This window comes from Ictidomys tridecemlineatus, chromosome 7, assembly GCF_052094955.1.
Source record: "Ictidomys tridecemlineatus isolate mIctTri1 chromosome 7, mIctTri1.hap1, whole genome shotgun sequence".
NCBI lineage: Eukaryota > Metazoa > Chordata > Mammalia > Rodentia > Sciuridae > Ictidomys > Ictidomys tridecemlineatus.
Window position 1 is genome coordinate 128,560,884 of NC_135483.1, and position 20,587 is coordinate 128,581,470.

Here is a 20,587-nt window from a genome sequence, read left to right on the forward strand (position 1 = left end):
AACACTTCAGTGTGTGATTTCCTTGTCTCATTTTGCTTCTCATTTCTTCCCTGAGGAGTCAGAAATATTTTGATAATTTTTAAGCAAATACTTTAATGTCTAAGACATTAAACTTGTTAGGAAAATTAAAGCCTATAGGTAATTTTATAAGGCAAAGAATGTCTTTGTAAAATGAAATATTGTGATATAAATTTATATTTTATCAAATCCTTTACTTTTTTAAAGAATATTTTTAGTTATAGATGGAACAGTACCTTTATTTTGTTTATTTAGTTTTATGTGGTGCTGGGGATCAAACCCAGGGACTCACACATGCTATGCAAGCTCTCTACCACTGAGCTACAACACAGCCCTCAGATTGTTTTTTTAAAGTGAGGATACACTTTTAGTTTTGAAATGTTACTTCCAAAAATTAAGATCTTCCGTTGTTCATTGAAATTTTGTTAAAACTTTATATATTCTAAAACCGTCTTCTTTGTAATTGGTAATTTTAACACCCAGTCAGAGATTATTATGCCATTCATTTTCTTGAAACTATTTAATCAAACTCAGTAGATTAAATATTTTTGAGTTAATTATTGACAGCCTAAAAGAGCAGTATTATTTGCGTTGTTAAGAAGAAATTATCATGCTCTCTTTGGCAGCATGTATGCTAAAATTGGAACCATACAGAGAAGATTAGCGTGGTCCCTGCACAAGAATGAGACACAAATCTGTGAAGCATTCCATAGTTTTGTACATAGAAAAGAAAGTTTAGGCCCAACTCTCCATCATGTCCATTTAAGAACTGACTTCTGCAACAAGACTCCTAAAGCTCAAGGAATAAAATCAAGAATCAATAAATAGGAGAGTGTCCAACTAAAAGGCCTCTTTACACCAAAGGAAAAAAATTAAGAATATGAAGAGAGAACCTACAGAATGGGAGTAAACCTTTGCCACCTGTAACTCAGAACATTAATCTCTAGGATATATAAAGAACTCAAAACTCTTTTAACAAAAACCCAAATAACCCAATCAATAAATGGGCAAAGGAACTGAATAGGACTTCACAGAAGAAATAATATGAATGGTCAACAAATATATGAGAAAAATGTTTGACATCTCTACCAATTAGAGAAGCGCAAATAAAAATTACTGAGATTTCATCTCACTCCAGTCAGAATAGCATTTTTCAAGAATATAAGCAATAATTAATGTTGGTGAGGATGTGGGGAAAGGGGGACACTCATACATTGTTGGTGAGACTGCAAATTGTTGCAACCACTATGGAAAGCAGCATGAAAATTTCTCAGAAAACAAAGAGTAGAATCGCCATTTGACCTGATTATACAACTCCTTGGTGCATATCCAAAGGAGTTAAAATCAGCATACTATAGTGATTCAGCCACATCAATGTTTATAACAGCTCTACTCACAATACCTAAACTATGGAACCAACCAAAGTGCCCTTCAACATATGAATGGGTAAAGAAAATGTGATACTATATACACAATGGACTATTACTCAGCCATAAAAAAGAATGACTTTGTGACTTTTGCTGGTAAATGAATGAATCTAGAAACTATCATGCTAAGTGAAATAAGCCACACTCCCCCCCCCCCCAAAAAAAAACAAAGGCCAAATGTTCTTTCTGATGTGGATACTAACACACAACAAGGGGGATGACAGGAAAAATACAACTTTGGAGTAGAGAAAGGGGAATGAAGGGAACAGGGGAGATAGGAATAGGAAAGACAGTGGAATGAATCAGACATAACTTCACTGTGTTCATATAGGAATACACCACAGTGAAACTCCAGATGTATAATCACAAGAATAGGATTCTAATTAGAATATTATACTCCATGTATGTATAATACGTCAAAATATACTTTCATGTATATCTAAAAAGAACAATTTTTTTAAGAGAGAGAAAGAGAATTTTTTTAATATTTATTTTTTAGTTCTCGGCAGACACAACATCTTTGTTTGTATGTGGTGCTGAGGATCGAACACAGGCCGCACGCATGCCAGGCGAGCATGCTACCGCTTGAGCCACATCCCCAGCCCCAAAAGAACAAATTTTGAAAAGAAGAAATTATCTACCATTTTTATTATAGAATTTTCTACAAATATGAACATAAACTTACTTTCATCTTTACATATACAGTTATAAAAGCACTTGTTTAATTGTATTACTAAATGATTTTTATTTAGGATAGTGATTCTCAGCCTTCAGTGTGTATCAGAATCACCTGGATAGATTGTTAAAATTCAGATTATTGGGCCCTGTTCTTAGAGTTTCTGATTCAGTAGGTGTGGGCTGTTGATGATATTGCCAGATCACACTTTGAGAATCATTGGTTTAGGATTTTTGGTAAACAGAAAAATAAATTTAAATAATTTTTTTTAATTAGAGCATTATAACTATACATAGTAGTTGGGTTCATTTTGACAGAATTTTATATACATAGAATTTGATTTCAATCCCTATCTCCTTTTCCTTTCCCTCTTCTCTCCTCCTGTGCTCCTTCCTCTGTTCTACTGATCTTCCTTTCACTCATTCATTTATTTATTTTTGTTTGGTACTTTCTACATATACAGAAAGGTGAAATTCCGTGTGGTATATTGATATATGCTGTTAAATTTATTTCATATTTCCTCCTCTTCCCCCTCTCAATCTTCTTCCACTTTACTGATCCCAATATCTTTGTGATGTCCTCCCTATTTCCTGCTTTCTTTTCTTTATTTTGTTGTAGCTCTCACATATGAGAGAAAATTTCTGTCCTGATTTTCTAAGTGTGTCTTATTGCACTTAGCATGATGTGTTCCATTTCCTACATGTACCAGCAAATGCCATAATTTTATTCTTTATGGGTGAATAAAATTCTGTTGTGCATACGTATTACTTTGTTTGATTCATTCACCTATCGACAGACATCTGGGCTCATTCCATAAGCTGACTATTGTAAATTGTGCTATTATAAACATTGAAATGGCTGTATTGCTATAGTATACTGACTTTAGTTCTTTTGGATATATATTGAGTAGTGGGGTAGCTGAATCATATTGTGGTTCTATTCCTAATTTTTTGAGGACTTTTTACTGCTTTCCTGAGAGTTGTACTAATTTGCATTCCCTTCAACAATGCATGCATGCACCTTTTTTTCCCACATCCTCACCAGCATTTATTAATATTTGTATTCTTGATAATTGTCATGTTTTGAATGGAGTGAGTTAAAATCTCAGTATAGTTTTATTTGCATTTCCCTGATTGCTAGATATATTGAACATTTTGTCATATGTGTGTTAGCCATTTGTATTTCTTCTTTTGAGAAGTATCTGTTTAGTTATTTTCCCCATTTGATTGGGCTATTTATTTATTTGGTGTTAGGGGTTTTTTTTATTTCCTTATATATTCTGAGTATTAATACCCTATCAGAGGAGCAGCTGGCAAAGATTTTTCAACCATTCTGTAGGCTCTCTCTTCATGCAGTTAAACTTTTTCTTTGCTGTACAGAAGCTTTTTAATTTAATGGCATCCTATGTATAAATTTTTGGTATTATTTCTTGAGCTTTTAGGGGTCCTGTTAAGGAAATCAGTGTCCGTACCTTTGAGATGGAGTTTTCACTGTGTTTTCATCTAGCAATTTCAAGATTTATGATCAAATACCTAGGTCTTTGGTCCTGTTTGATTTGACTTGTGTGCAGGGTTGAGAGATGGGTATCTAATTTCATTTTTCCATATATGGATATGCAATTTTCCCAGCTCCATTTGTTTAGAAGGCTTTCTTTTCTCCAACATATATTTTTGGCATCTTTGTCAAGTATCAAATGGGTATAAGTATGTAGTTTTCTCTCTGTCTTCTATTCTGTTCCATTGGTCTTTGTGTCTATTTTGATGCCAATACCATGCTGTATTTATTACTGTAGCTCCATAATATAATTTAAGCTTGGGTATTGTGATACCAGGAGCATTGCTCTTCTTGCTCAGGATTACTTTAGTTACTTTGGGTCTCTTATTCTTCCAAATGAATTTAAGGACTTTTTTTTTCTATTTCTGTGAAAAATGTCATTGATATTTCAATGGGGATTCCATTGAATAATGTATATTGCCTTTCATAGTATGGCCATTTTGACAGTATTAATTATCCCTGTTCAAGTGCATGGAAGTCTTTCCATCTTCGAAGATCTTTAGGGTTTTCAGTTTTCTATAAATTTCATTGTAGAGATCGTTCTCCTCCTTGCTTAGATTTATTTCCATATTTTTTTCAGGTTATTGGGAAAGGATGGTTTCTTAGCAAAATATCTGTCAGAGTATTGGGAAGCTATTGATTTAGGTATGTTGATTTTGTATTCTGTTAGTTTGCTGAATTCATTTATCAGATGCAAAAGTCATCTGGTAGAGGAAATTTTATGGTTTTTTGAGTCTTATAGATATAAGATAATATCATCAGCAGAGATACTTTTACTTTTCCTATTTGTAAGCCCTTTAATTTCCTTCTATTGCCTGATTGCTGTGGTTAGAGTTTCGAGAATCTCATTGAGTTTAAGTATTGAGAGTGAACAACCTTGTCTTCTTCCTGATCTTAACTGAAATGTTTTCAGTTTTTCCTCATTTGGTATGATATATTGACTTTGGATTAGTCCTAAATAGCTTTTGTAAAGTGAAGGTAAGTTTCTTGTAGTCCTAGTTTACCTAGCCTTTTTAAACATGAATGTCTGCTGTTATGAGAGGCCTTTTCTGCATCTACTGAGATGATCATATGGTTCTTGTCCCTAATTCTATTTAATTGGTGAATTATAATTAATGATTTGCATATGTTTAGCCAATCTTGTGTCTCTGGGATGAAACTCACTTCTCACTTTATCTTGGTGTATTATCTTCTTCATGTGTTTTTGAATGTGGTTTGCTAATATTTTATTAAGATTTTTGCATCTACTACATCTTCGTTGCATTGATTCTTTGTGTTTTTTAAATTCTGAATTTCATTAATTTTGGCTCTGATCTTAATTAATTATTTCCTGTCTTCTGATTTTGGAATTAGTTTGTTTTTCCTTTCTTAAGATCTTGAGGTAGAGCATAAGCTTATTTATTTGGAATTTCTCTACATTTTTTTAAATGTAGACACTTGGTGCTATAAATTTTCCTTGTACAACTTATTTCATATTATTCCAGAGATTTTGATAGATTGTATCTCTGTTCTCATTTGTATCTAAAAATTTCTCAATTTCTTCTCTAACTTTTCTGTGATCCATTCTTCATTTAAAAGATTATTGTCCAATCTTGTGTGTTTATGTGGTTTCTAATATTTTCTTGCTATTGATTTCTAACAGGATTATATTAAATTATATCCTTTAAAAAATTTATTTATTTACATAATTATTTTGTATTTACTAAGATTTAACATTGTAACCTAGAATATATTTCATTCTGGAGAAGATTCCTTGAGCAAAAGATTCCATTACCAAAAGAAGGTAAATTCACCTATTTTGGGTAAATTATTCTGTAGATGTTCATTAGGTCCATTTGATTTTATAGTATTATTTAAATTAGTAATATCTTTATAGATTTTATGTCTGAATTATCTGTACTGATGATTAGAGTGTGGTGAAATCACCCAGTATTATTGCACTGGGGTCTGTCTGGGATTTCCTGTCAAGAAGTGTGTTGTTATTTATTCAGTTAGGACCATATTTGTTTGCTATTGTTATATCTTCTCATTGGATTGTTCCCTTTACCTGGATGTAGTAGCCTTCTTTGTCTCTTTAGAATTCATGCTTGAAATTTACTTGTCAGATAGGAGAATAGTTACTCCTATTTGTTTTCAGACTCAATTTGCATGGAATTTTTTTTTTCTATTCTTACCATCAGCCTTTGAGTGCTTTTGCCTATGAGATGCATCTTTTACAAATACCACATAGTTGGATCTTCTCTTTTTTTCCATTCTGATAATCTGTGTCTTTTAACTGGGATATTGAGACCATTTACATTAAATATTATGATGTATGTGTGTTTGTGGTTTCCTGCCATTTTGATCTATTTGCAGTAATTAATTCTGTCATGATTTTCATTTAGTTGATTACTTTTTTAATGATCTGCATCTACTTGGGGACTTTGGGTGTTGTTTTTAAGTTCCTCTGTGTGCAGTATATCTTAAAGAGTATTCTTTGTAGTGCTGGCCTTAGTGGTCATGATTTTTTTTTTTTTTTTTACTTTATCCTTGTCATGGGAAGTTTTTATTTCCTCAATGATTTTGAAAGAGTTTGACTGGCATTTGCTTTCTTTTAATGTCTGGATAGCTCATTCTAGATTCTCCTTGATTTTACAATCTGAGTTGAGAAGTCAGAGGTGAGCCTTATTGGTTTGGTTTTAAATGTGACCTGACTTTTTTTTCTTACAGGTTTTAATATTCTTTCCTTATTTTCTATGTTAATCATTTTGATCTTGACATGTGCTGGAGAATTTCTTTTCTGATCTGTCTGTTTGGGGTTCTGCATGCTTCTATATGTTGATGTCTATTTTATTTCTGATATGGGGAAAGTTTTCTGTTACCATTTCATTGAAAATGATCTTTATACCTTTACCCTGTATCTCCATGTTCTCATCTATCCCAGAGTTCTTATATCTGGTCATGGTCGTTTAATTTTTTCTTTTACTGCATACTGAGTGTTTAAATTCCTATACACTGTCTTCACTGTCTGACATTCTGTTTTCTTAGCATTCTAACCTGTTGGTGATGCTTTAAAGTGAATTTTTAATTTTGTTCATGTGTCTTTCATTTCCAGGAGTTTTGATTGGTATTTTTTCAATATCTCTGTTTCTTCATTGAAATGGCCTTTTGTCTTCGTTATCTGCTTTCTTTATTCATTCCTTGGGTCTTTGTTTAATTCCCTGAACATTTTTATAATCATTTTTTAAAATAATCTTTCTCTGAAATTTCATCTTCTTCCATATTCTTTGTTGGGTGATTCTGAATTTGGTGGGGGAGGGAATTCTTTGCCTGTTTTCTCATGTTTTCAGAGATCTTGGACTTTTGCATCAATTGAGATGGGCTCCCCTTCTTTTTTTTTATATATGTGTCTTTTTGTGTGTTGTTTCCTTTTGTATTCTCTGACTACCCTCTGTTTTTGATATATAAGTAGATGTCCATGGGTGTGGCCTGAGGAATCTCTTTGGTTGTTCCCCCTTGTGGCCTATTTGTTGGTATGGAGTTTTTCTCCCCAGTTCTGTGTAATATTAATTAATGTTGAGCCTCAAGTGAGGAGAGATTCGATGTAACTTAGTTGAGTTGTGGGTATTGCCCTGCAGCAGGATCTCTGTGAACTTGAAGAGTCACAATCACTTTTCTCTTATAGGAAGGGGACAGCCAGGAATCACAGTAATGTTAGCAACAGATAGTCAGCCTTAAGATAAATTTCCAATGTCTACTTTGACATCTGTAACACTATTTGCCACCCACATAATATTGGTAAGATCAGTATTTAAGAACAGTATCAACAATTAAAACTGGAACTGGATCAGGCATTAGATGGTAAGTATCTGTTATGTCTTCTACTGTATTAATAATCACAATAACATGAATGGGCTAGGAATTTCATAAACTGCATAAAGGAAGGGAAGAGAAAGTTTGAATTAGTTAAAAAGTTATCATGGGAGAGACAGAAGATAGGTAGCAGATGTCAACTGTTAAGGAAAGAATAAATAATTAACTAAAAGTAATTAACAAAAGAAAGGAGGAGGAAAAGGAAAATTTGACTGTCTATGGGGGAAGATATTGATTAAGGGGCAATAATAGGGACGGAAAACAAGGCGCAAACAAGCAAATGTAAGATCAAAACAACTCAAACCCACATATAATTATACCTCGTATGTCAAACCAAGACCAAATAATAAACAGGTGCAGAGCAAAGCAGTTAAAGTGAAACTAAAATTATATGAAAATATATATGCGTATTTTTGAACCTGTTGGCACAGAACTTACACACCTACACACACATAAAATACAAAAAATGTCTTGCAGAATGGAAAATATTAAAAATAAGAAAATATAATTGAATAATGTTTGAAAAAACTTTGAAGATTTTTTAAGTCTAAATAGTTATACATGACAGTAGAATCCATTTTGATACATCATAAATAAATGGAGTATAACTTCTCATTCTTCTGCTTGTACATGATGTGGAATTACACTGGTCATGTAGTAATTTTAAAAAAAGAAAATATTTTTTAAATGGGTGTACTATGGAGATAAAGAAATAATAAGAAAAGATAAGAACAAAAGAAAAAAGGAAAAAATCATAATGAGAAATAAAAAGGCTTATTTCCCTCTTGGTAGGGATGGATTTTCATTCTTAATTTTTTACTTTGCCACCCTTGGGTCAAGGACTGAGTGTTGTTAAGTGCAATGTCTTTGTGTTCCTCACTAACTTCCAGCCATTGTGGCTAGGGGCCACAGCTGGTTATAGTAGATCTGGGCTTTTAATCTCCCAATATATGGTGGGAAAAACTGGGGTGTGCTGAGAAATTGTGTATTCCTATATCGGGGCTGGCACAGGGTTCAAAATTAGAAGTTCCAGTAGTTGGGATTTAGTACTGACTGAACTTTGGAACTCTGTTGGTGAGTATTTGAGATTTGATCCATGCCTCCTTTTGCTGGGAAAATGCTGGTCTCTACAGGATGTCTGGATCTCCAGGGCCTCTGGTAAAATCCACTTTTAGGGTATAGGGACTCCACAGGTCTCACCTTCACTGCTATGAATATGAAATACTGGGTATCTACACTAGAATGCAGACGCTCCTCTGTGGCCTCTATAGGTGTTTTCCCTAGAGCGCTTATGAAGCACCAGCAACAAAGGGAGCTTTCTTCCCTTAGTATCCAGAACTTGTGTGATCCAGGTACAGTTTTCTTTGTGCCTATTTTTGTCACTCTGGTTCAGGCACACACAGGGGATCATAAGAGGCAACTACTGGCAACTTTCTTTATGAGGTCCCAGTCTCCTGTGTCTGCTCACTGCTGCACAATGCTTATAGATGATTCCTGCACTGGTGGCCAGTTTCAGTGCCCACAAAGGCTTTCAATGCCAGCGATCCTGTTTCCTGCTGAGCCATCCATCCCTGGGTCCAGCACTTTTTTGGGGGGAGGGGTTGGTTTTCACTGAACCACTTCCCCCGGGGATTCATTCTGTCCATTGTTTAGCTTTCCTCTCTAATCCACAGGTTTCTCCAAGCCAATTTTTATTTTTAATCCACCAGCCAGGCTGTCTTCTCTCTTTGCTTGCACTCCCCATTCCCCTCAGCCATTACAGCCAAGCTGGCACATCTCTAAAGTATTAATTATATTTTGTTCAAAGTTTCTGAATTTCTGTGTTCACAGGGTTTCTTTTACAGTCCAGTATTAAGTTTCAATGAGTTCCCTTAGTTACCCACCTTGTTGAGGACAGTTTCCCTAGTTTATAAGTCTGGTGCTAAGTAATAACTGGGAAATACATCCTTTCTCTAATCTGCCATCTTCTTCAGGAACATAAATAGTAATTTATTGTGCTTTTCAAATGTAATGAGTTTAAGATATAAGAGCACAGGAAAAGTTTACTATAGATTTTATAGTTAACAAATCATATTTAAGTTCATTTTAAACCATATTAGCTTTCTTGCTGTTTGGGGGATATGGCATTTTACTTACTTGATTTGAATTTATATACTTCTAACAGTATGACTGGTATAACTTGGCAGATGACCCAATGTACATTTGCTAATTTCTTTAATAATTTGAGAGGTGGCAAATTTGGCTTCCCCAATGACTTTTATACTGTCAACTTTGTATTAAAATTAGGAAATCAATATAAACAGGTTCCTGTAAAGTACCTGATACTGAGGGATGCTTAGTAAATGTTGGAATGAATAAGCAAAGAAACAACTTACTTTCTCCTAATGTAATTCATTTACTCTTTAAAAACTTGACTGATCCTACATTAAATATCCAAGAGTTGTCTGATGTATTGATCTTTACCATTTCTGCATTTCTCATGCTTATAATCATGAAAGATCATGATCTCCCTGATAGTTTAGCCCTTCTACCAGCAAGAATAGGAGTCAAATTAAACATAAAATTAAGCCTTCACTCTTGTTATTAGTAGCACATAATTAGTTACTAGAATAGTAACTTAAAGTCTCTTCTGGAATGAACTGGGTTCACTTATTCAAGTTGGCCTTATGATCTTCTAAATGTCTTTATAATTTTAATTAAGAAAGCTTTGCCACCTTATCTGAATTATAAGCATATAGTAAATTAGATACTACTTTTATACACTTGTTATAAATTCAAAGGAATTTCCAATTCTTTGTTATATTCTAACAAAGTTTATTATGAAAGTTTTAAAAATATTAAATATTTTCATAATGTATTTTCCAGCAATTTCAGTGATCTCTCATTTTTGTTTTTAATGGCTGTCCTCTTTATTGAAACAGGTAAGGGTTATAATAGATTGCCAAGTTACCATTTGTATAGTACGTCTTAACAAAAATTCTTCTTCCATGGTAGAAAGTGTACTAAAGAGTTTAATAGTCTTTGCAGGTAGAATTTAAGAGAAAGCTCCATTCCTGACATGTTCCTGACTAGCATGATTTAAGTTATAAAATAGTTTTATACTATTCCTGCTTACTTGACAAAGAATGAATTTGATAACTATTTTGAATGGTTTCAGACCCAGGTTCTTTGTAAGCCAGACAGGTTTAGGAAGACCATGAATTCAGCTCTGAGTTTGAGCATCTGAGAGGGCTCTCTGTTGATATCTAAGAGACATGAAAATCAAAACTGAGCTCAGGGTTCAAGAATCAGATTTTTTTTTAACGGATAACCTAGAAGTGATCATCAAAGCCTTAAGATTCTACCTACTCCATAAACACAGGCCAACCAGGAAAACCAAACACAACCCCTTAGGAACTCCTGGAGTTCAGTGGGGATAAGAATCAATGCTGAGCCAACATCATGTGGCCAGGGCTTTACAGAGGACCAGGTTTTTCCTCCTGTAGTGTGCTGCCTGGAACTACTATAGCTTTTGATAAACCAGTGAACAAAGTCTCTTCTGTACTCATGTAGTTTATATTCAAGGTGAGGGGTGATGAGACAAATATATCAGGTGGCAATAAGTGCTTTAAGTTGAGTGAGGAAAAAGGAGTGAGTGTTTGTTATACTGGCCAGGAGGGAGTTGGTGAGGGAGGAGTTCAAGGAAGATTTCTCAGGTAAGTTGACTCAGCAGCCTGAGGTAAGAAACAAAGAGCTGGGACAAGGGACATGCCACAACCTGGAATAGCAACTGCAAATGCAATTGGAAGGAGGAACAGAGTGCTGCTGTTTCTGGAAGGTGCAAGAGGTAGGGCCTGAAGGCCCACCTCTCTGCCAGCAGATACTCTTCAGAGGAAAACTTCTGAGTACTCTGGTACACATTTTCAAGTTCTAATAGCACTCATTTTGAAACATTGAGTAAAACATTTGGAAAATAATAAGTGTGCTAGTCAGCCGTCCGTAACTGTGACCAGATACCTGAGAGAGCCAACTGAAAGCAGGAAAAGTTTATTTTGGCTCATGGTTTTAGAGATTTCAGTCCATAGTCAGCTGGCTCCATTGCTTTTAGACCTGAGTGAGGCAGAAACATCCTGGTGGAAGGGTGTGGCAGAGGAAAGCCTTCACCTATGGAAGCCAGGAAGCAGAGAGGGGGCAGAATGAGGCATAGTCTTCAAGGACACGCCCCCAAGGACACACTCCCTTCAGCTAGATTCTACCATCTACCTTTCTATCACTTCCCAATAGTCCATTCATCTATGAATCCTTCTATGGAATAATATATTAATGAGGTCAAAGTCCTTATGATCTATCACTTCCCCAAACCCCACCTCTAATCATTACTGTATCAGGAGCAAGTATTCAACACATGAGCCTTTGGGGAATATTCCAGATCCAAACCATAATATTAAGCCTGAAATTTTTCCTTCAAGCTATACTATAAAACGTGAATTCTGAAAATATTGATTGTGAAATGTGAAGAAAGTACTTTTGAATTACATAGGAACTGATTCATATTTCTTTTAGAATTGTACTGTTTTGGTCAGCCATTTAATTGAGAGTCCTGCCTTAAGAAGCGTACTCCCAAGAGAAAGACAGTGGGCAGGTAGTATCTCAGCTCAGAGCTTCCAATCACCTTGCTGTACAGTGTGACCCTTGACATTTTGGGCCTCCTCCAAGCTTTGGGAAGCCTCAGCACTGGTTGTGGTTAAGACAAAGGTAGCCCAGGAGGAGCAACTCCTGTGTTTGTATGTTGTTATGTGTTGATGTTCCTTTCAATATTATTTAGAAAAAAAAGGGTTCAGAAAATGAGGAATTTGGAAAACCACTCAACTAGATAATCTTCAAGGTTCTTCCCATTTCTAGAGTTCTTTGAAGCTATTGTTTTTATTAGAAATCTTAAGTATATGTTGCTACCATATAATTTAACCACAAAAATATTTAGATAGGTGTCAGTAACCTCAGGGCTTTTGAAAAGTGCTTTTGGATTATTAATGTATTCAGTACCAAGCCTCCTCCTTTTTCTTTTCTTTTTCTTTTTTTTTTTGTGCAAGAGATTGAACCCAGGGTTGCTTAACCACTGAGCCACATCTCCAGACCTTTTTTTATATTTTATTTAGAGACAAGGTCTCACTGAGTTTATGGGCCTCACTAAGTTGCTGAGGCTGGCTTTGAACTTGTGATCCTCCTGCCTCAGCCTCACAAACTGCTGGGATTACAGGTGTGCATCACTGCGTCCTGTGGTTTTCTTGGCAATAGGCTTTCTACTAGGTTTAAATACTGTTGGCTCTTTGTTGTTTTTAAAATATGCTAAAGAAATAACAAAATTACCTCTTAAAAATTTACTTAAGTATCTTTAAAATAAAAAATGACAAGTATCTTTATTTTCAACCTTTTAGTAAAACTTTGTTAATTGAAATATTCTAACATCCTGAAGAGAATCAGAAAGGAACATTAGAATGAAACTTTTTCCTCTTTCCTCTGACTAATGTGTTTATGTGAAATTTTGCCAAGAAGTTCCTGTAGATGTAATTTCACCTTGTGTACTTTTAGGATGATGGGCCAGCCAACTGCTGGTTAAAATGTTTTATTTTTCACTAGGGAAGATATATCAAAAGTGGTTAAGAAAAGAACTGCTAAGAGTTTTCTAAAAGTACTATGTTTATTTAGTGGCCATTCTTGATAATTGCACCCACTTTACAGGGCATGTTCTTTTTAGATTGCTGCCACCACTTCTGAATAACAGTATGGGATTATGGACAAAAGGGGTGGGAAACAATCAATTGAATTCCCAGGTGATCATAAAGTCTGCTCCATCTGGCCACTGACTGACTCCTGTTCTTTCTTTGGCTTTGAAAGTCAACTTCACGTACTTATCACCTGGGCGTGTCTACATTTTGTATATTTATCTTGCTCCACGTATTTTGCAGTGGTTTAGATCTGTGGATCCATAAATGATTAGTACCACTTACCAAATCAAGAAACATGGATTAAATGCAGAGAGAGACCTGATTGTTTCTCAGCATTTCTTGTATGATTGACCACTGTAAAGTATGAAGATAAGTTTATGCTGTTAATGGGATGGCTTTGTTGTGATGTAATTTCAGTGACTGCCTGTGGCAGTTATATGTCAAAGGTAAGTTGAAAGCCACATGGTTTATCACAGTGGTGAAGATCAACTGAGTGCCATGAAACCGGGACTCAGTCATGGATGGCAACATGAAACTATTCCAACTAATTCTTTCTGATGTGTTTCACCTGATACTTTCCAGCTCAATCCCTTGCTTAACTTTCCCTTCTTGTAAAATTTTACTCCTTGGAAGAATGAATTGCAGGCCTTGACAGAGACATAGACTTTGGCTTCTTAGTTTAGTATTTTTCAGTTCTTTTGTGACCATCAGTTTTCTGGCATTAACATTGATGCCCTGTTCAAACTTCTTTTGTTTCTCTCATAGATCTCAAAAGAGCAGAGGAAGTACATTGTTTTAAGCAGTCTGATAAGATAGTATTTGGGACCTTGGGATGCATAGAACTCCTTGAATGTGGAATACTGTGTGGGAAAAGCTCTAAATCTTCACTGCTGATTGCATTTAGACTGATATGAGCCTGTTGCTCTTCATAGTAAGCTTCTGTCCATAACTGAATATTTCTACATGTATCCTTTATAGTGGACTTTATCTCTGGTTATTGTGGCTCTGCCATAGGGTGCTTGTTGCCTTTCTTCTATTTATTTATTTTAAATATTTTTTTTAATATTTATTTTTTAGTTCTCGGCGGACACAACATCTTTGTTTGTATGTGGTGCTGAGGATCGAACCCGGGCCGCACGCATGCCAGGCGAGCGCGCTACCACTTGAGCCACATCCCCAGCCCCGCCTTTCTTCTTTAATAGGTTCTGTGTTGGCTTTTTGGCTGCTGTGACCATTTCGGGGCTCACAGTTTGAGAGGTCTTAGTCTAAAGATGACTGATTCTGTTGCTCTGGCTGCCAGGTGAGGCAGACATCATGGCAGAAGGGTGTGGTGAAGGAAAGCACATGAGGACATGGAACCGAGCAGGACAGAGAGAGCTCTGCAACAAGGACAAAATATAAACTCCAAGGGCAGGCCCTCATTCACCTAGCTCCTCCAGCCACACCTCACCTGCTTACAGTTACCATCCAGTTAATTCCTATCAGGGGATTAATGCACCCATTAGGTTATGACTTTGATAACCCAATAATTTCACCTTTAAACTTTCTTGCATCATCTCACACATGAGCTTTTGGGGGCATACCTCCTACATAAACCATAACAGAGATGTTCAGTTTACCCCTAAAGAGCATTTCATCTCTTAGCCATTCTATATAAGAAATGGAAAGTAGAAATGAAGATGCCCCCAACAAAAAGTCAGAAAACACTACATGTCCTAGACCATAGCTAATTCCCATGGAAAATTCTAGCATAGTTTTGTTAAAATAGATTTTTAATTGGTGTATAGGTAGAAAATTGATATTGAGAGATCTAGCTGCACTTCAAGTAGCAGTGTGACTCAGAAAGAGGAGAGAATCGAATCGTTGGGCTGTATAAGAAACAGATTGTCTTTTCAGGTTCTTTTTGTACTCTATCAAAGTGCCAGCTTGCTCTCACTTCACCAAACATGAAAATAAATGTCCTCTTTATTATGGTACCTCTGATATCAAGATTATATATATTGCTATGTTTATTATGAGTTGTGAACATACATGCTTCTGTTTGGACAGATGGTACTTTTGATACAATCTTTACAATCCCAGTAAGCTGATTGGACATCAAAATTTTATACTCATCCCATTACCTTAATTGTGGGGAGGTGCTAGGGTGATTGTGGAAAGTCATCTGACATGTGTTCTCTTACTTTGCACTGCCAGGGTTCTAAATATTTATTAATTGTTATTTATTTATACTTGGTAACACTATACTTTATTGGTGCATATTCTGCTTTTACAGGGTATTAGGTAAATTTTCTATAATACCTAAATGGAATCTGTCAGTGAATTTCAAATTATAGTTTATGCTGTTCAGATTAATTAGTAAGCCCTTCTCCTAAGAAATAAAATGGCACAAAAAATGTGTTAGGGACCTTCACAATATGTTAAACTTAAAATATTTACTTTTTGAAATATAATTATGTCACATTAATTTCTATTCTAATTATGAATTCATAATCAAATCAGTTTGATAGTTTTCTTTGCACTAGGAATAGATGAGCTATTAAGCAAAAATTTCAAAATAACAAAATTATAAGAGATGTAAACATAGTTAAATCATGGAGGTATTTTAGGTATTTTCCCACACTCTTAGAATCACTAATGGTGTATTTAATGTATTGATTAAGTCAGGGCACAGTTATCTGTATTTTTAGTGGCAGCAATAAAAAATACATCTATAAAATAAAAAGTAATGTAGTCTTTGTTTTCTTGCTGATTTACCCCAGTCAGGTCATGTTTCATATATTGAGACATACTCAAGACTTTTCTAACAACAGTTTTCCAGATGGTTGCTAGAAATATACCTATGATTCACAGGATAATGTTGAAAACACTCTTTAGTTACATGTTGAGCAGGTGAGAATTTAGAAATACTGGTATAATGAAGTTGTGACATAAGTAGCCTTATCTTCTGGTAAAGGAATGTCGCTTCCTTGACTTGTGGTTATTTTCAAAAATTCTTCCTTTAAGGGACTCAAAACCCTTTCCCAAAAAGAAACAAGTTACCCAACTAGGAAGATTAAAGATGAAATATGATTCTTTCTGACATTTTTAGTGCCAACTAATGAACAAAAGACTTCTTTAAGGGAGCAGGTTGTTCAGTGGTTCTTTGTGTCTGAATATGAGCTATGTAATACATTAAACATTTTCCCGAAAGTGCAGTAGTGTAGTGCCAGTTTCTATTTTCAGTTCTTCAAGTAGTAAAATCAGTACTGTCAGCAAGCATTTTATTAAAAGCCTCAGCACATGTGTTACACTATAGAAAATACAGACATATAAGACAGGGATCCTAGTCTCAATGAACTTTAATATAAGTAGATGATGGTTATGTGGTGATGGTTGTTTTGTTTGTTTTGCAGTACTGGGGATTGAACCCAGAATCACTCCACTACTGAGCTATATATATCCCTAGCCCTTTTAATTTTGACACAGGGTCTTGCTAAGTTGTTCAGAAAGGACTTGAACTCTGCTTCCCCCTGCCTTCACATCTCTAGTTGCCAATTTTACAGGCACACCACCCAACTAATAGTGCCTTCTTAAGAACAATGCACCAAGCCAGTGGATTCATAGTAATCTCAGCAGCTCAGGAGGTGGAGGCAGAGGCAGAAGGATCGCAAGTTTAAAGCCAGACTCAGCAACAAAGTGAGGTCCTAAGCAACTTAGTAAGACCCTGTCCCAAAATAAAAAGTGGGGAAAAAAATGATAACATAAATAAAAATTAAAAACAGGCTGGGGGATGTGTCTCAGTGATTAAAGGCTGCTGGGTTCATTTCCTGGTTCCAAATAAATAAATAAGAACAAGGCACATATATTCTGTGTATGTAAAGGAAAAAGTGGCTTGGTGATTCAGGTGTCAGGTAATGAGGAATCACACTGGCTTGTGGACTTGAAATGAAAGCAAGAGCAGGACTGGAAAACAATAGGGTGGAGGGATTGAGTCCAATCCCCAGCCTAAGCATCTCAGGAGACATGAGAGCAGCCCTACTGATTTCTTTAGTGATCTCTCTACTACTATTCCTGCTCTACTGTTCTCTAGCCATTCTTCTTCCTCTTCCCCTTCGTGTAGAGGATCAAACTTAGGACCTTGCACATGCTAAGCAAATGCACTACAACAGAGTTATACCTCCATTCTCTTTCACCATTCTTGATTCTTGATTAATCCACCTCTTTTTTTTTTTTTTTTTTTTTTGCGAGGGTGGGGGAGCAGAGGGTGGTATTGAGGATTGAACTCCCAGGCCTTTTTGTTTTATATTTCATAGCAGGATCTAAGTTGTTTAAGACCTTGCTGAGGCTGGTCTAGAACTCATGATTCTCCTGCCTCGGCCTCCTGAATTGCTAGAATTATAGATGTGTTCCACCACATCCAGCCTCATCCAAGTCTTGCTCAATTCTTGTTCTGAAAAACCACAAAGTGGTACAGGAAGGCCTCTGTAGCCAGAGTCAGATAAAGGAAGAGCTCTTCGAGAAATGTGGACACAAAGAGCATACAAAGGCCTGCAAAACTCATGTTAGAGTTTTCTGAGACTGTTAACAGTCAGGACAGAGCCATTCCCCAAGGCCTTTAAGTTGACATATTTTATTTTCTGTACATGTTATAGTATGTTGATGAAAAGAGTGATTTTGGGTTAATTTAAGATACACAATTTTATTTAAATGCTATAATTTATCAGAGCTTCAAAACAAATATTCTACCCTTTTGAAGAATTGAATAAATTGGAGAGTTTGCTTTAACCTTGAAAAAATTTGATGTATTATTTATCTGAATTACATTTGCTCAGTTAACTGTGTCATTTGACTGAATTTTATTTTAGAAATTACTGACAAATTGTATTAGAGAGATGAGACGAGATTTGAAGGGGACAAAACCAACCAATACTTAGAAAGATATTTCTAAAGTGAAAACTTTTTGTTTTGCAATTTTAATTTTTATACAAACCATTTATCTGTCTATGACATGCCATTTAATCTTTATGGATGAGATAGGAGCACATGCAAACTCAAGCTAACCATAAAAGTATTTCATTCTGAGTCAGTTGTTCCATTGGGTGTTTAGGTGGGAAAAAATCGTCAGTAAAGCATATTTAGTCATAAAATAAGTAGTATTAAAAACCAGTAAAAAAAAAGTGTGATTAATGATTATTTTAAAATATTCTATTTCTTGCCTAGAGAGAAATTTTTCTGGTTGCTTATGGAAAATTCGAAGAAAATCCTATACCTATATTACTATGTATGCATTTGTATACATTTATGCTTTTGGGGTGACCATACTAGAAATACAAAATACATAATTTAATAAGAAGTATTTATTTAGAATGGAATTATTTAAAAACAAAACAGGGATGATTGCATAGGTCTTCTCTGGATATTGTATGTGAAATACTGAACTATGTTAACCTGGTTCATGATTTTGAAATTATTCTTACTTTTTTTGGCGGGGAGGGGATACCAGGGATTGAACTCAGGGGCACTCAGCCACATCCCCAGTTCTATTTTGTATTTTATTTAGAGACAGGGTCTCACCTCGCTAAATTGCTGAGGCTGGCTTTGAACTCACGATCCTCCTGCCTCCATCCCCAAGCCACTGGGATTTTAGGTGTGGGCTACCATGTCTGGCTTTTATTTGTACTTTTGATGAAACTTACATGCACTGTGAAAGCAAAAATTTTAAACAGATTTTTAGACATAAATGATATTCCAAAATTAAGACATCATTCTGTAAAAGGTGATTTAAACCAGTTTATATTGAAAGAATAGAATTAAATTCATGGGCTTAGTGGCAGTGTAACACCTGAGCATAGCCATTGCAGAGTAATAGTGTAGATTCAAGGATTGTAGGCATGTACAGGAGTGAAACAGATTCCAACTGACAAGCTCTAATATGCCCATGTGCACAGAGCACCACTGTCACCCTTATACATTTTTTAATATGTATATTGCTGTTTTCAGCATCTTCTGGAGTGACTAACCATTCATTTGTATGGGCTTTGTGTTAACCCTTTCTTAAATATCTAGGATTATTCAGCTGGATTTTTGTGTGGAGAGAACAACTAGCTGTAGCAACAAGGCCTTCCCAGCATCACATCACAAACTTTGAAGTCACTGCAGTCCTGAGGCTGCCTTCAGTTATATAGTTCTAAGAATTAGGAGTAATACATAAACCAGACACTTCTTTCTTAATGCAGAATTACCACAATATCATGTTTGCTAAAGAGGCTTCCTCTGAATCAGGGTAACATGTGCTCTGGTGAATCCAGAATCTTGTTAAAGGTGAAGAGATAGCTTCAAGAGAGGTTTCATCTCAGGACTGTCTCTGCACCAACAGCTGAATATTGTTCTTGTAGTCTCCCATTTTTGTTTCCTCAGATGGAGTGGGAATCATGGTTTTCCTTTCTTGTGCTGTATACTGACCACACCCTTCTCCAGTTTTGATGCCAGTCACCCATGATGGATCATAGTTCCTTGATTATAATTTCTAGATCTCTTGGTGGAGGGGTGCATTTACTGATTTCCTAGTTTATTTCATTCATGTATAAGCTTACCCTTATTTTATTGATTTTTCTGGAGGACTCTGCCTGTCATTTTTCTTTCCAGGTTAAAGGCATTTCCAGATTGCATCTGAATGTACCCTATGAGGAAATTGAGGCAAGGAGAGTGGTGATGTTCAAGTACTCCTTTATAATCTGCTCAAGGATTACTTGGACCTGGACAGTGAAAAATAAAATTTTCTAGCATTATATTTATCATTTTATTCCCAAGGGACTTGGCACAGGCACAAGAAGGATAGAATAATAATTTCTTTTCTCATACAGGTTCTAAATGATTTTTTTAAATAAAAGTATTCTTTTCCCTACAGTTAATTCATATCTCTTCACTAGGATTTCTCCAATACTCTTCTACCTTGACCCTGTCTTTTACTCTCTTTAACACCTCCTTACCAATGTTATCTAACTCTAGGTGACCTTAGCACATTGACTGAGTCGGTGGTTCCTGTTTTGGTTTAATTCTTTGCCTCAACATTCATCATCCTCTTAGGTAATTTTAAAGGCTGTGTAGATAACTCATTTCTGTACCTGTCTTTATGGTTTCTTTATCTTCTATCTTCTGAGTTTTCTGCCTCTTTTCATCATTTTCTTCTCCTGCTTTCATCACCCAGTTTTAGACTCTTTTAGGCAGTCTCTGAATATTGGCTCACTGTGAGATTTTATGACTTTGTGTTTTTATAGTAACCCTCATCTTCTCTGATGACCCTCTTCTCCCATATGAAGCTTATCTCTCCTGTCACTTTCATTGTGGTATGTTTCATGCATTTTTACTATTAC

The 20,587-nt window shown here is 35.5% G+C and overlaps 1 protein-coding gene and 1 non-coding gene across 8 annotated transcripts in view; both read left to right on the forward strand.

Moving 5' to 3' along the window:
- Window positions 1–20,587, forward strand: part of Pkp4 (plakophilin 4) — a 238,470-nt gene that overhangs the window by 46,004 nt on the left and 171,879 nt on the right. The window lies entirely within an intron of this gene.
- LOC120883877 (U6 spliceosomal RNA) lies at window positions 629–735 on the forward strand. Its single transcript, XR_005726056.2, has one exon. It is a non-coding gene; the product is annotated as a U6 spliceosomal RNA (small nuclear RNA).